Source organism: Grampus griseus (genome assembly GCF_964374135.1).
Source record: "Grampus griseus genome assembly, chromosome: 11".
NCBI classification, from domain to species: Eukaryota; Metazoa; Chordata; class Mammalia; order Artiodactyla; family Delphinidae; genus Grampus; species Grampus griseus.
In genome coordinates, this window is record NC_139005.1 from 98,021,695 (window position 1) to 98,037,551 (window position 15,857).

General features: G+C 55.3%; 1 protein-coding gene across 1 annotated transcript in view; it reads left to right on the plus strand.

Annotated features, from left to right (window-relative positions):
* The first annotated feature begins 9,901 nt into the window (after positions 1-9,901).
* Positions 9,902-15,857, plus strand: part of PRR5 (proline rich 5) — a 51,174-nt gene continuing 45,218 nt past the window's right edge. The window contains exon 1 of the mRNA XM_082665813.1: positions 9,902-9,946. The gene's annotated coding sequence lies outside the window, so the exon portion shown is untranslated. The remainder of the gene's footprint in view (positions 9,947-15,857) is intronic.

Sequence of the window (15,857 nt, forward strand, 5' to 3'; positions counted from 1 at the left end):
CACACTGCACCAAAGGCTCTGCAGCCGGGATCTGGGTTAATCCCCATGACAAGGTGACATCTGCCCATTTTGCACGTAAGGAGCCAGAGGCTCAGAGAGGCAGATCTACAGCTCGAAAGTAGCCAAGCAGGTAAAATGGGGGTGGTATCAGGGCGGGGTGGGGGGAGTGGGAATCACTAGATGCCCTTTCAAGAGACGGCTCGGTATATTCTAGGCACACTAGCTAATCCTATAAGCGTCTGTATCTTTCATTTCTTGGAGCAAGTTCACAACTCTGTAAGTTGTAAAAAACTGAGAGTAACGCCAAGATTTTTATCCATAAAGATGCAAATGAATTTCATCAGGTGGAGGGATGCTGGGTCCCCTACCCCACGGAAGTAGCCAGCTTTGCATCTGTTAGCAAATTCAATTCTGCCTTCCTGATTTCCTACACACATGTCTGCTCTTGGCTTTTTCCTCTGAATTGATTGTAACACCTTACTGGTCTCCTCACTAATTAATGAGCTAAATACAATCTTTGGCGCATGTTCATTTAATATTTGTATGAGAGTCGTGTGTTTACCCTTCAACCCAGGGGCCCCCTATCTAGCTCCAGGCACCACCTCAAACTGCAAGTGTGCCTCGGAATCCCCTGAAGGCAGGGCCCGTTACCACCCAGACTGTGGCCCTACCGGACACTTCTGATTCAGAAAGCTGGGTGGGGCCCGAGAGTCTGCATTTCTTTTTTTTTTTGGCCGCACTACACGGCATGTGGAATCTTAGTTCCCTGACCAGGGGTCGAACCCGTGCCCCCTGCCGTGGAAGCACGGAGCCCTAACCACTGGACCGCCAGGGAAGGCCCAAGAGTCTGCATTTCTAACAAGGTCCCGGGACTGGGGCTGCAGACTTTGAGGACCACACCTCTCCCCTGAGCTCACCCTGCTTCCTCCATCTGACCCACCCTGTCCTGCCCTCTCCTCTGGGGTAAACCCCTCAGCCCTCTGGCAGAGAGGATTCTGAGTCCTGTCGTCCCCCCCCTCCCCGCAGAGGCCCTCTGGGATAGACAGAGCCCCAAGCCTGGTGTTGGTCCTCACATCCAGGGGCTCACTCTGTCTTGGGGTTGGGGTATGGCTCAGAGGCAGGGCTCCTGTCTAGGGATGGGAGACCAGCAGAGGTGGCCCAGGGGGAGGCCCAGGCAAGCAGAGCCAGGGCGTGAAGGACAGGAGCCTCACCCGACCTCCCTGCAGCTGTTCCCATAGCCCCAGCATGGCAGCGCTAACCCTCCTGAGCTCCCTGAGCCTTCAAACCTGACTCCCAGGACTGGCTTGGAGGGGCCAGCCCCGCCCCCTGCCCATCTAGGTAGGGGTCGGGGCCCCGGAACTCAAGCTGCATTGCCCTCTTAAAATTCTCCCGATTGGCTTCTGCTGGTGGCTACGAGGATGTTCCCACCTGAGTCTACTTTTCCAGCTCCTGTGCACCAGGGAAGGACATGGGGGGCCCCAACATCCAGCGCCTGCAGGCTGAGTCTGGATGGCTCAGTGGGAGTCTCTGCCCGGGGTCTGGCTCTTCGCCCAGTTCTCCCAGGTTCCTCCCATCCCACAGGCAGGGAGACCCCCTCCTCGAGAGACTTGCCCCTGGCCACACTGAGGCATTCTGGCAGAGGCGACATGGGTGCCCACTAGTCTCCTGACTTCTCCTTCTGGACTTGACTACACCGCCTGGGCTTCTTGGTAGATAACCAGGCGTGTGTGAGGGGGGTTGCCAGGAGCTGCAGTGACACATGCCAGCAGACAGATGGGCACAATGAATGTGCAAAGCCTCTGACAGCCCAGGCACAGAGCGCCCCGATAAAGCTGCTGGGCTCACCCCTCCCTTCTCCAGGAGAGCTCGTGTCCATTGCTTGGGGACAGGAGCTGGGCCAGGAGGACGGTGGAGAGACTGGAGCCAGGAGAAAATGGAGGCAGAAAAGGAAGGTCCCTGGAGAGAAACGCTGCCCACATAAAGCCACATAAAGTCTTTCAAGTGCTAAATAAGAAGATGCCTGTTATTTGAATTAGAAATAGAATATGTAAACCTCTACTCAGGCGTTAAAAATACAATAACACTAAATAAAATAACCTAAGATAAAGTGAGGAAAGCATTAGAAGTGCCGCTGGCTGGTTTTCCATACGGACATTTTTATCCACCTTGAATAAATTCAAGCCCCTCCCCATCCACTATGGACATCTAAGAAAATGGGGCTCTGAGGGTGGGCATATCAGAAAAGACCCTGGACTCCAGCTCTGGCAGCTAGCGCTCACACCACACCAGGCCCACACTCAGGTGCAAAAAAAGGGACACCTCACGATGCCTCTGTGTCTCACAGATTATTTTTTGCATTTCGGGTAAGTGTATTAGGGCCCTGATATCCATCAGAAAGGGTAGAAGATTCATCTAAGGAAACGATTCTTGTCTAGGGTTTGATTTAGGGTTTTTGGTAGGTTGTTGATGTCGTTTTGGTTTTGCACTCATTTATACTTTTTTAAAAAGTATTTTAACAAGTTAGAATTACACTGATAACAAAACGTGGCAAGGACCTTATAAGAAAATTACAGACCAGTATCACTTATGAACATATATGCAAAATCCTCAACACAAGTTTAGCAAATCGAATCTAGCAACATATACAAAGGATAATGAATGTGACAAAGTGGGCTTTTCTTCACAAATGCAAGGTTCGTTCAATACTCAAAATCAATGGGGGCTTCCCTGGTGGCGCAGTGGTTAAGAATCCGCCTGCCAATGCAGGGGACACAGGTTCGAGCCCTGGTCCGGGAAGATCCCACATGCTGTGGAGTAACTAAGCCCGTGCACCACAACTATTGAGCCTGCGCTCTAGAGCCCACGAGCCACAACTACTGAGCCTGTGTGCCACAACTACTAAAGCTGCGTGCCTAGAGCCTGTGCTCTGCAACAAGAGAAGCCACCACAATAAGAAGCCTGCGTACTGCAACGAAGAGTAGCCCCCGCTCGCCTCAACCAGAGAAGAGCCCACACACAGCAACGAAGACCCAACACAGTCAAAAATAAAATAAATTAAATAAATTTTAAAAAAAAACAAAAACAAAATCAATGGGCTTCCCTGGTGGTGCAGTGGTTAAGAATCCGCCTGCCAGTGCAGCAGACACGGGTTCAAGCCCTGGTCCAGGAAGGTTCCACATGCCGTGGAACAACTAAGCCTGTGCGCCACAGCTGCTGAGCCTGCGCTCTAGAGCCCGCGAGCCACAACTACTAAGCCCACGCGCCTAGAGCCCGTGCTCCGCAACGAGAGAACCCACCGCAATGAGAAGCCCACGCACCGTAACAAAGAGTAGCCCCCGCTCGCCCCAACTAGAGAAAGCCTGTGTGCAGCAACGAAGACCCGACGCAGCCACAAATAAATAAATAAATAATGATTCACGTAATTCACAGAATAAAGGATTTAAAACATCATATGATTTCAATAGATGCAAAAATCACATGATCAAACTCATTCATGCTGAAAAGATGTTTTTAATTTTCATCAATGCAGGAATAGGAGGGAACTTCACCAACCGGATAAAGAAACTGCAAGAAAAACTACCCCTAACATCACAGGGGAAGCGGAGAGACTGAGGCTTTTCTCAAAAGACCAGGAGGGAGACAGGATGTCCACTGTCCCCACTTCCATCCAGCTTGGCCCATGGTCACAGCCCACCTCTGTGTACCAGCAACATGGTAGTCCACACTGAAAACCCTGCAGAATCCACAAAAGGCCTCTCCCCGGTGAGGGAGGTCCAGTCCTTGCACTGAGTCGGGGGAACCCAGGAAGACTGAAGCTGGGGAGAGGGCCGCAGGCGCCTTCTCTGCTGAGTTATTTCAAGGCAACTTGGGCCTGCGTTTCCTGCGGAGGCCAGGCTTGCTCTCTCTGGGAAATCCGAAAGCAGCAATTGAAGACAGATTCTTGGCGGGACTGCGGGGTTGCACTAATTCTGCTCACCAGCCCCGGGTTCTTCGGCCGCGCGCAGGGGACTGGCTGCCAGCTTCTCAGAGTGTGCATTGGAGGAGTGGGGTTTTGACAGCTGGCTGCGTGTGAAACGCCTCAGCCCAGACCCTTTCATCGGCAAGTTATCCCCGCCCAGGGAGGGAGTGTCAGTTGTGTGGTCAGAGCTGTTCCCAGAGGGAGGGGTGAGAGAGAGGGTCTCTGGAGGAGGAATCTGGCCCACAGGGCTGGCAGGCTGGGTCCTCCGAGCCCACCCTCTCAGGCACCCCTGCCTTGGCTCAGCGCCTGGACCTGAGCCCTAGACCGTCACAGGCAGGATCAGGCCTGTGGGGTGTTCAGGTGGCAGCCTGCAGGACGCACATTCATCCCAGAGTCCCGAGCCGGGCTCTGCCCTTGGTGGGTGGGAAGCTTCCACTCAACTCCCAGGAGGGGGCGCGGGGGGTACCTCCAGTTCCAGCTCCCAAGACCCTTTCTGGGCTTCCAGTACTACAGTCCTCGGCCACCACCTGGCAGAATTGGTTTCCGGCTCTGGTTCCCCTGCCTCCACCTCGGAGCTCCCCAGGGCTCCCATGTACAGCCGGGCCCAAACGCAGGGCCTAGCACGGATGAGACACGTGGAAACACTCCTTGAACTGAACCGGACTCGGGGCACAAACCCGCGTCCCCAGTATCGGCAGGTGGACTCTCAACCACTGCCCCACCAGGGAAGCCCCGGAAGCCTCGTTTTTGATCAGCTCTGTCTGGTGTTCTGTGCAAATGCTTATGTTCCATGGGAGCACACGCTGTTTGTTCTGGAGAGGGAGGGCTCCCCAGGGAAGGGGGAGGGCTGTGTGGAGCAAAAGTCCCCTTAAATGTTCAGGAAAGTTCCTGAAGGCCCCTCATGCTGGGGTGGGAGGGCTCAGGTGTAGGTGAGGCAGAGGGGCCAAGCCCTGCACTGATGTCTCCCAGGGCCCCTGGATCTCCTGTAGGGCTCGGGAGCCAGGCAAAGGGACTGCCAGGCAGTGTAGCAGCCGCCCGGAAGCCCCAGGGACCCTGGGTGGACAGGCCAAGAGGCAGGACTGGGCATTCCCAAGCTGAGAGGTCCGAGGTTCGGTCACTAGGAAATAGCCTCTTGACACAAGCTTGTCAGGGTGGGTTCCATTCGGACCATGAGCCCTGGGATGGAGCCGGCACTTCCAGAGTCCAAAGGAAGAGTCTGGAACCTTCTAAGAGAGACACAGTCAAGGGTGAAGCCTGGGCTGCGGAGAAGAGTGTCAGGTCCTCAGGCCTGGCTGAGTCTGGGTCCTTCCTACTTGCCAGCCTGTGCCTGGTACACAGGTGTGATGCCCAGATGTAGGGCCCAGGTGAGGCATGCATTTACCAAAACGTCTCTTGGGTGCCGACTTTGCCCCGCTCTCTGCAAGGTACAGCCATCATTTGCCATTCACTGAGCACCTATGATGGGCCAAGCCCTGCACTGCACCCTAGGGACCCAGAGTTGAAGGCCAGGCTCCCTGCTTTCGAAAACTTTCCAGTCCAGGGACGAGGAGGAGGTAAGGAAGGGACCCCAACAGTTACTCCTGTTTATCAAGGCTGCTCGGCCACGCCAGCTCCGTAGTGAACAGGCGTCTACCTAGGGGACAGGAGGATCCACGTGCTCCCGCAATGCCATCAACGCAAGACCCAAGACAAAAGGTCAAGTCTGAGAAGCTAAAATGCAAGGTGAGGGCTTCCCTGGTGGCGCAGTGGTTGAGAGTCCGCCTGCCGATGCAGGGGACATGGGTTCAAGCCCCGGTCCGGGAAGATCCCACATGCCGCGGAGCGGCTGGGGCTGTGAGCCATGGCCGCTGGGCCTGTGCGTCCGGAGCCTGTGCCCCGCAACAGGAGAGGCCACAACGGTGAGAGGCCCGCGTACTGCAAAAAAAAAATTCCTTTTGCCATGAAAGGTAATATCCACAGGCTCCGGGGCTTAGGACGTGGACGTCTCTGGGGAGCCATTACAAGCCTGGCACACAGGGAGACCTGAGGCAAGTCACTGCACATTGCTGGCCTCCGTCTCCCTGTGGGCAGTCACTGGGTAGATGTCCCCAAGGGTCTTCCCCATGGAGTAGAGGCTCAGCGAGCCCTTGGAATCTTTGGGCTATTACCCCATCCCACAAGGGCACCAGAGCCCCTCTTGGCCAAGTGGGGTGTAGGAGACCCCAGAAGGGACCCCAGATCCACAGGGGCAGTGTTAGAAATAGGCAGACTCACCCGTCAGAGAACTGAGCTTGGCCCAGGGCCTTCGATTTGCAAAGCGCTTTTCTTACATGCCGGGCAATGAGCAAAAGCTCGCTAAATAATGTTCAGTGACTCAGCCAATGAACAAATAAATAAAAGAACAAACTTGTGAAACTGTACGGACGAGGAGCTGAGGCCCAGGATGGACGGGCCACTTGACAAGGGACTCAGCCTCGGTCTGCTAGCTGCAGAGCCTGTGCCCTTCCGTGCCGGGGCAGTCCTGGCACAGGGGGGCTGCCCTCCACCAGGGCGCAGGGAAGGAAATAGGAAATTGGCTGCCACTGCGGGGCTGGGGCCTCCCCTGAACCTCCCACGGTTTCCCACAGTCTCTCGAGACCCGCAGAGCGGCTCGGAGGTGACACATGTGCGTTCTGGGCTTTCCTGCCAGGCCCGGGGACACACTCAGTTCTCACCCGGTTGCTTGGAGGATGTGGATGGGGCTCTAGGGTTCAGCTGCCTCTGCATCACCTGCATCCCCTTCACGTTTACCCCACCGTCCTGGGCCCCTCAGAGGAGAAGAGCTCAAAATCCCCCAAAAGCCAGATATAGACTTTAAACCAGGGGTCTTGGGTTGGGACACTGGCTCTGTCGTTCCTCACTGTGTGGTCCTGGACATTTTTTTAAGACTTTATGTTTTTGGAAGAGTTTTAGGTTTCCAGCCGAATTAAGAGGGAGGTACAGAAATTTCCCATATACACCCTCCCCCCCCACAATGCATAGCGCCCTCCCCCACTATCGATACCAGATGCCTCCTCGTGGCACATTTGTTACAACTGGTGAACCTACACTGACACGGAGTTGACATTAGGGTTCACTCTTGGTGTTGGACATTCTATGGGTTTGGATTAATGTATAATGACATGTATCTACCATTACAATATCATAGAGAAGTTTCACGACCCTAAAAATCCCGTCTCCACCTATTCACCCCTCCCTCCCTCCACCCCAACCCTTGGCAACCTCTGATCTTACTGACCCCATAGTTTTGCCTTTTCCAAATGCCATAGGGTTGGAATCATACAATGTATAGCCTTTTCAGACTGGCTGCTTTCACTTAGTGACCTGCACTTACTTTCCTCTGTCTCGATGGCTTAATGGCTCACTTCTCTTTAGCGCTGAATAATGTTCCATTGTATGGCTATACCACAGTTTTTCCACTCACTTACCGAGGGACACCTTTGCTGCTTCCAACTTTTGGCAAATATGAATAAAGCTGCGATAAACATTTGTATGCAGGTTGTGCATGGAAATAAGTTTCAACTCCCTTGGGTAAATACCAAGGAGAGTGATTGCTGGATCGTACATATGGTAAGAGTATGTTTAGTTTTGTAAGAAACTGCTAAGCTGTCTTCCAAAATGGCGGCATCATTCTGCACCCCCGCCTGCCGTGAAGGAGAGTTCCTGTTGCTCCACATCCTCGCCAGCATTTGGTGATGTCAGTGTCCTGGATTTCGGCCATTCTAATAGGTGTATAATAGTATCGCATTGTTGTTTTAACTTGCATTTCCCCAATAACGTTAGATGCAAGGTATCTTTTCTTATGCTTCTTTGCCATTTGTATATCTTCTTTGGTGAGGTGTCTATTAAGATCTCTGGCTCGGCATGTTTTGTAACCTCTCCATGCCTCCGTTTCCAATTCTGTAAAGTGGCAAAAATCATATCTATCTGTTTCAGTCACGGTCCCAGCAGAAGACAGAATTTACCCCAGGTGGTCCAAATAAGGCACGTGACCAAAGGGACTGCTTACAGAGGTGCGGGCAGGTTCAGGAGCACCCAGAGACTGGCAATGGCGGGAAGATGCTACCATCCCTGGGGCTGGAGGAACTAGCAGAGGAGATGATGCTTCCAGCGGAAGCTGGTGGGAGCTAGAGTCACAGAGGGCCTCCCGGCAGGAGCTGTGGTCATAGAGAGGTGAAGCCGCATCCAGCCTCTGTCCCCAGACACCGAATTAAATCTCGGAGACAGAGTTTTGGGTGAAGTAGAAAAGAACAGCTTTATTGCTTTGCCAGGCAAAGGGGGCCAAGCGGACTAACGCCCTCAAAACTGTGTGTCCCACCTTGGAGAGGGTAGTGAGAAGTTTTATAGTAATGGTTCAAAGAGGGTGTGATCCGCCTGTGGACATTCTTCTGATTGGTTGGTGGTGAGGTAAGTCGGAGTCAGCATCATCAACCTTCAGGTTCCAACTGGTCTGGGGTCTACTTGCTTGTGGGCGGCATACCTTGGTCAATTGTTCACTTTTCCCACCTGGAAGGGGTTTCAGTATCCGCAAAACAGCTCAAAGATATTGTATGCATATGTTGATGGGGACCCAGGACCTTGCCCCAAGGCTGCCCTATTGTTTTTCTTGACCGTTTGTTTCTCCCTTGTCTCCCATCCCTTCCCTTTGGCTCCCCGTCGGGAAATCGAACCCCGGTCTCCTGCGTGACAGGTGGGGAGCCCTCTTTGAACCATTACTATTAAACTTCTCACTACCCTCTCCAAGGTGGGACACACAGTTTTGAGGGCAGGAGCCCGCTTGGCCCCTTTTGCCTGGCAAAGCAATAAAGCCGTTCTTTTCTACTTCACCCAAAACTCTGTCTCTGAGATTTAACTCGGTGTCGGGGGACGGAGGCTGGATTCGGCTTCAGGGGCACCGACAGTGTCAGTGTACAGCACATGGCAGTGGGAGGAAATGCCCCATCCTCTCTCCCTCTGATCTCCAGCTGTTGCCCCCACTGGCCAGACCCAACCACGCACCAGTGGGGGATGCAGCCCACCAGGGTCGGCGCAGAGCCAGCAGCGGATGGATCTGGGGGGCAGGGGATGCCACAAGTGAAAAGTGACCAGCGCTGCTCAAGATGGGGCCATTCATCCACGTGTTCTTTCAACAGACACTGTCTTAACCACTGGGGACCCTCTGGGGGAAGAAAAGCGACAAATCCCCCACCTCAGGGAATTGACATCCTACTATGGGTGTGGGGCATGGGGTGTGGGCTATTTCCACCAGAGCAGAACTTCTCAAACTTCACGGGAGCTTGGGAATCACCAGGAGGGCTTGTTAAAACCTAGATTCCCAGGCCCCATCCCCAGTTTCTGTAGGTCTGGGGAGGCCCGAAAATTTCCATCCTACCAAGTTCCAGGGTGCTGCCCATGGAGCAGTCGCGCCACCCTTTGACAACCATGGCCCTGGGATATTTAGATGCTGGAAGCGTTTGTTTGTCCCATCCCTGATCCCTCGGCCTCCCTCAAGACCCCAAGCCCCAGGGCAGGGACTGAATCTGAGTGTCTGATTTTTCCTCCGGGCTACCGGCGACCCCCACAGGCTGGGGCTTGGGGAAGGGGCGCTCCGTGGGCGTTAGAGGGCCGCGGAGGAATGCTTACTGGCCGGAGAGCCGATCTGAGCCGCCAGGGTGGCCGGGGACACCCCCTTCCCCGGCGGGCACCGCCCACAGCCGGCGCAGTACACCCGGGTGGGGGGACCCCGGGAGGGCGCCCCCGGCCCCCGGCTCCCAGCTCGGCCGGGCCCCGGTGGGTGGGCGTACCCGCGACCCAGGTGGCTACCTGCCGCGCGTCTCCAGCAGCCCAGGAGTCCGGTGGCTCCGGCCGCGTCGGGCGCCCTACGCGGGCCCGGGGGGCGGGGCGGGGCGGGGCCTCCGAGGCCCCCTCCCCCGGCCCCGGGCTCCGGCTCTGCGCGGTGGCAGCGGCGGCGGAGGTGGCGCGGGGACCAAGGTGAGTGGCGGGGACGGGTCCCGGAGGCCCCGTCGGAGGAGGGGTCCGGGTGGGCAGAGGGCGGCACGCGCGCCCCTCGGAGGGCGGGGGCCCGGGCGGCGCCGACGGAGTGGCGTGTGTGCGCGCGCGCGCGCGCGTGTCCCCGCCGAGTGCGGGGACATGGGTTGGGCGGGGGTCGGGCCTTCCCCTTGGTTGGGGGTCCAGCCCCTCCCACCCCCGTCTCCTGGGACCTCCGGAGCGCATCCTCTCTCGCAGTCTCTCTCTCGCCCACGCCCCGCTCCCCCGCCCCCCCTTCTCTTCTCTGTCTCTGAGTTTTTCTCTGTCTCCGTGGGTGGGTCTCTGCGTGTCCGTCCGGCCGCTTGTCCAGCTGCCTTGTTTCCTGATCTTCCCCTCCCCCGACACTGCCCCTCCCCATCGCAGCTCCCCCCTGTCTTTCCACTGCCCCCCCCAATAGAGCGAACAAAGATGGTCAGAAGGGAGACACCTCCTTTCTGAGCCCTGTCCTGGCTCGGCGTGCGGCCCCACCCCTCTGGCCTCTGGCCTGGGCCGCCCGCCACCTTCCTGCAGGGAGCTGGCCCTGCAGAGCTGTGCGGGTGCGTTTGGGGCAGCAGGCACAGCTGAGGGCAGAGGCAGAGCCTGTAGAGGTTCGTGCCCTCAACCTGGTGGGCCCCCTCCCATCCCTTGAGAGGTGGCACACGGGGCAGGTCTGCCCGGTCCGGGGTGTGGGCCTCTGGCAAAACCTCATCATGCAGAGAGCCCGTTCACATGAGCAGCGCCTGACGCTTTCTAAGGTTTTCTCTGATGGAGCCAAGGTAGGGGAGAACTTGCTGGGCTGGGGGAGGGTTCCTGGCCCGAAGGTCGCAGGGTGTGGTCTCAGCCCTGCTCGGCCAGGCCACTTCCTGAGGGCGAGCTCCATTTTCCCGTCCGTGGCTCAGGGCAGCCCTGAGAGCTGTGTGCAGCTGCTGTGAGAACCCAGCGTGTCCAGGTGATCAGCGATGCTCTTGGCTAGAGCGTGGCTGTGCCTGAGTTCCCCGGGATCCCAAAGGCCGGTCCCTGGACTGCATCTGGAGGGGGAGGGCGAGCTCTCTGTGGCCTCTCAGACCTGCTGCACCAGGCCCAACCCAAGACCCTCCCTGGAGGGGTAAGCTGGGGGCTCTGGGAGAAGAGCCTGGGACCACCAGACTGTCCTCTTTAATGACAGGGCTTGATACAATGCCGATTCCTGGACTCCTATCCTGACCTCTGATGGGGCACCAGGAATCTACATTGTACCACTCCCCCCCCCTTCTGGTGCACATTCAAGCGTGAGTGCCGCTGGCTGTGGCATTGGGTGATCGGACAAGGTCATATTAGCTCCCTCTGGCTGGCAGGCAGTGGAGCGGACCCAAGAGGAGTCCATCCTGGGTGCATGGCCTTGCTGTGTCCCTGGGCAAGCCACTTCCCTTCTCTGAGCCCACGTCCCCGTCAGTCAGAGGAGATTAGGGCCTCCCTAGGGTCTTTCCTGCCAAACGGTCTGGGATTCTGAGCCATTTGTTTAAATGGTGGTAAGGGGTGGGTGAGGGCTAGAGAAAAGCTGACCTGGGTTAGCACCTGGGTCAGCATCCACCACTGGCTGGCTGTGTGGCCCTGGGCAAGTCACTGCTTCTCTGGGCCTCAGTTTCCTTATCTGAAAACTGGGAACCTTAAAATTACGAACTCCTTGTGGGTAGTCAGGATCCAAAGAGGCACAACGCCCGACATATCACAAGCTCACCGCAAACTGGCGGTGGGGGTGGGTACCCGTTTTGAGAGTGGCTGGCACTCCGTGTGTCTCGACTGTTTTAACTCTCTGGTGATGGGGACAGTCACATGAACTTAATTTCTCATCAGCAGGGAAAGTGGTCTGTGCAGAAACATTTGGTAGCTGATGGATGTTTTGTTTCTAATGGGTGGCTTAAAAGGCCTGAGGACGGGCACGTGGAATTGCCTCGCAGCCTCAGGCGGCATTTCATGGCATCCGGCTGTGCGCCAGTGCCAGCTCTCTTGCTCAAGGCAGGCACTGGGAGACGACACCCTTGTTCCCCGGCGACTCCCAGCAGATTCTGGAGAGGCTGGGATGGGAGAAGGAAGGCGAAAGCCCCGGGCCCTCACCAGGTTCCCCAAATTGTGGACATTCATGGACGTGAACAAAATCATCTTCTGGGACATCTGTAAGGAGAGCAGAGCTCTCGTGACGCCCAGAGAGGAACGGGAAAGTCATTCATTCATTCGCTCACTCACTCGTTCCCCCAGGCCTTCTTCAGGCCTGGAGGATGGCAAGCGTCCCCAGGGAGGCAGAGGAACCCACGCAGAAAGGGGGAGGCCACAGAAGCAACCTGGATGGGGAGCTGTTGGGTCAGACGTGCTGTCAGTGGTCCTCCAGGTCAAAAGCGGAGTCAGGACGTCCTGCTGCGGGACTCACCCCATAGCCCAGGGTGGCCCTCGGGGGTACATTTGCTGAGGAGGACCAGAGTTAGGGTCGGGAGGAATGAATTAGGACCGTGGGCTGTGATGAAGACATGGGAGAGTGAGACAAGGAGGTGACTTCCTGGTGACAGTATAACCTTCTTTTTTTTTCTTTTAACCACATCCCTCTTTTATGTCTCAAAATCGAACCTCAGTGGGGGAGCACCTAGAGGCACAGGGACTTTGAAACTCTGTGTGAGCAGAGTTCTAGTGACTCAGGAATCCAGATGTCTCGGGGGAGCAGCCCGGGTGCCGCTGCATAGAGGACTTGGCTCTAACCTCAGACCCTGGACTCTGGGTGGCCTGGAAGGGGAGCCAGCAGGGGCCAGGGAGGGGCCGCAAAGGCTGGAGAGCCCAGAGTCAGGTCCACCTGCTGAGCTTCAGTGCTCTCATGTGTACAGAGTGGATTGGAAAACACACTTAGGTGATTAAGACCTGGGTTCTGGAGCCAGGCTATTTGGGTTCGAATTTCAGCCCCACCTCTCACCAGCTATGTGATGTTGGCAAGTCACCAAACGTCTGTGTGCACCTCGGTTTCTTCATCTATGACGTGGTGATTATCGTAGCACCTACCACATAGGGTGCTTGTGAGGACAACGTGGCTTCATGGGAGGTTTCCAGAAGGACGGTGCCCTGTGTTGGTGTGGTAGAGTGGTCGTGCAGTGACGTGTGGTCTTGCAGTGACAGTGGCTTGCGGTCAGGCTGACCTGGCACCGGCCCTGGAGTTCTTATCAGTATTAGTGTTAATGTTGTTGTTGGAAACTCACTTGTGGGGTCACGTGATGACTGGGTGAAGCCATGTACAGGGCCCCTCGGTGCACAAGGAAGCCCTCAGGTGATGCTGGCGCCCATCTGTACCCTCTAGGGAGAGCAGAGAGGACAGAGGTGACATTTGCTACTGCATTACCACGTACTACACCCAGGCGCAAGTGGGGAGGGGCCAGGGCCAGCTCCGTTCTGAAAAGATTTTCAGGAAAATCTATGTAGTTCATTGCAGTGGGGAGTACTGCTCTCCTCGGTTCTGACTCCAAAGCCTGGATTTACCTCTGGAAGGAAGCAGGGGACAGCCATTTCCTGAGCACCTACTGTGTGCCAGGCCCTGTGTGAAGTCTTCCCCAGGCACCGTCCCACTTACTCCTCCCAGCAGCCCAGAAGGTGATCGTGGCCATGCCCAGTTAACAGATGGGCAAACTGAGGCCTGGAGAGGCCAAGGGCTGCCCAGAGACACAGGGCGGCAAGGAGCAGGGTTGGGGCTCAAACACCAGGGTCTCTGGCATGAGGTGTGCGCGCCCACTTTCCACAATGCTACATGCCTTAAGGTGAGGGAATGTCACCAAGATGCCTCACTGTCAGGAACTGCCACCGTGGGCTCCTCTGACCCCAGCAGAAGTCCTGCTCACTTTCTGGAACGTTCTTAAGGTTTTGCTTTCTGTGCCATCAGCTGGGCTGGCTAAAGGCCTTCTTTGTGTTGCCAAAGCAGTTTCTCCAGCAAAAACAATCAGCTTGGAGTCACTTACATCCCTTTGAGTCTGAGGGGGTGACTCTCTTTGCTTCAGTTTTCAAGTCTGTGAAATAGGAATTTTTACTTCTGTCCCACTTAGCTCCCACAAGTGGGTAGGTAAAGCTGTGAAATAATAATAGTCCTGGATAGGCACCTGGAAGGCATCTTACATATTTGCTCTCAGTTAACCCTCTGAGGCCTTATGAGGTCATTGTATGATCCCATTGTACAGATGAGGAGGGCAAGGCACAGAGAGGTCAGTATCTTGTCACACAGCTGGTAAGACTTTGGGTCTCATTAAGATGGACTGAAAGACAGCCATTGAGGCCACGTCTTGGTGGAGAGACATGACGCTCCTTGCTTGGTTATTCCCATGACAGGGAGCTCACTACCTCATGAGCCCCTGTGATTGTGAGTCTAGGACTTGAGTAGGTGGTGGTGGTGGTGATCCCTGGTACAGTTGACTTAACGTGGGAGAACATCCTGAGCCTGGCTTTGGCTGTGCTGGGTTTGAGCTGCTGACAGGCCCAGTCATGGAGAGATGGGGAGGGTGGCCCCAAGTTCTTTGTTACTTAAAATGGTGTCCATCTCATTCCTCCCACTGACTAGATCTGAGGCTGAGAGAGGAGAAAACTCTCAGCAAGGGAGGGCAGACACTAGGTGCTCAATAAATCCTTGTGGTGGACCAATCCTACTTCTTTTTTAAAAAAAATTATTTATTTTATTTATTTTTATTTTTGGCTGCGTTGTATCTTCCTTGCTGCACGCAGGCTTTCTCTAGTTGCAGCAAGCGGGGGCGACTCTTCGTTGCGGTGCGCGGGCTTCTCCTTGCGGTGGCTTCTCTTGTTGCGGAGCACGGGCTCTAGGTGCACAGGCTTCAGTAGTTGTGGCTCACAGGCTCTAGAGTGCACAGCAGGCTCTAGCTGGGCCGCATGGCCTTAGTTGCTCCGCGGCATGTGGGATCTTCCCGGACCAGGGATCGAACCATGTCCCCCGCGTTGGCAGGCGGATTCTTAACCACTGCACCACCAGGGAAGCCCCCCAATCCTATGTCTAAGGAAAATTTCAAATTATAAAACCGACATAGCCACGTTGTACAAAGTCTGCAAAATAGGCTCCGATTTTACCCGTAACCTCAGCCTCTGAACATTATCATCTTGTGTATCATTTCCAGTCTTTTTTGAATCAGTACATCTTCATGTAGAACTATTTTCACAGGATGTCATCACAGCACACGCAGTTCCGTATCCTCTTCCTTTCCACTTGCTGTAATACTGCTAGCATTTCCCCTGTTCCCTCAATAGTCCACTAGCTCCTAAAGAGCAGTGACGATTTTTCACTGGCTGCACCGTATCCTGTGCATCTTCATCATTTGACTTGGACCATCCCCCTCTCAGTGGAGCCTCCACGTGGACAAGGATGTGAAAAGCAGGTGTTGACCCCGAGGACACGCCCCAGAGGTCCAGCAGGACAGCTGGTCAGCCCCCCCAAGCTGTGTGACCTCAGGCAGGGTCCTACCCCTCTCTGAGTCTCAGGTTCCTGCCGTGCTGTGAAATGAGGGTGGGAACCTCATATCACAGGGCTGCTGGGAGGAGTAGACAAGGGGATGTGATGTCAATTATCTGGCAGTAGTGGGGGCTTGAAATGTGGTAGCTGTTATTACTGTTGCTGTTATTATTATTATTACTATTATTATTATTATTTATTATTTATCTCTCCACAGTTAAATTGTGGAGCCCTGCAAGCAGGAGCCAGGCTCTATATATTCCTGTGTCCCACCCCTAGACATGCCCTATGATATTTATTGATTTGATTCCAAATGTTCAGGTCCCTCCAAAAAGAATGAGTCCATGTGGGCAAGGAGCTGGGAGATCCTGTGTTTATACAGTCTCATCTGGTCCACCATGAGTGGGGACCACCAGCCCC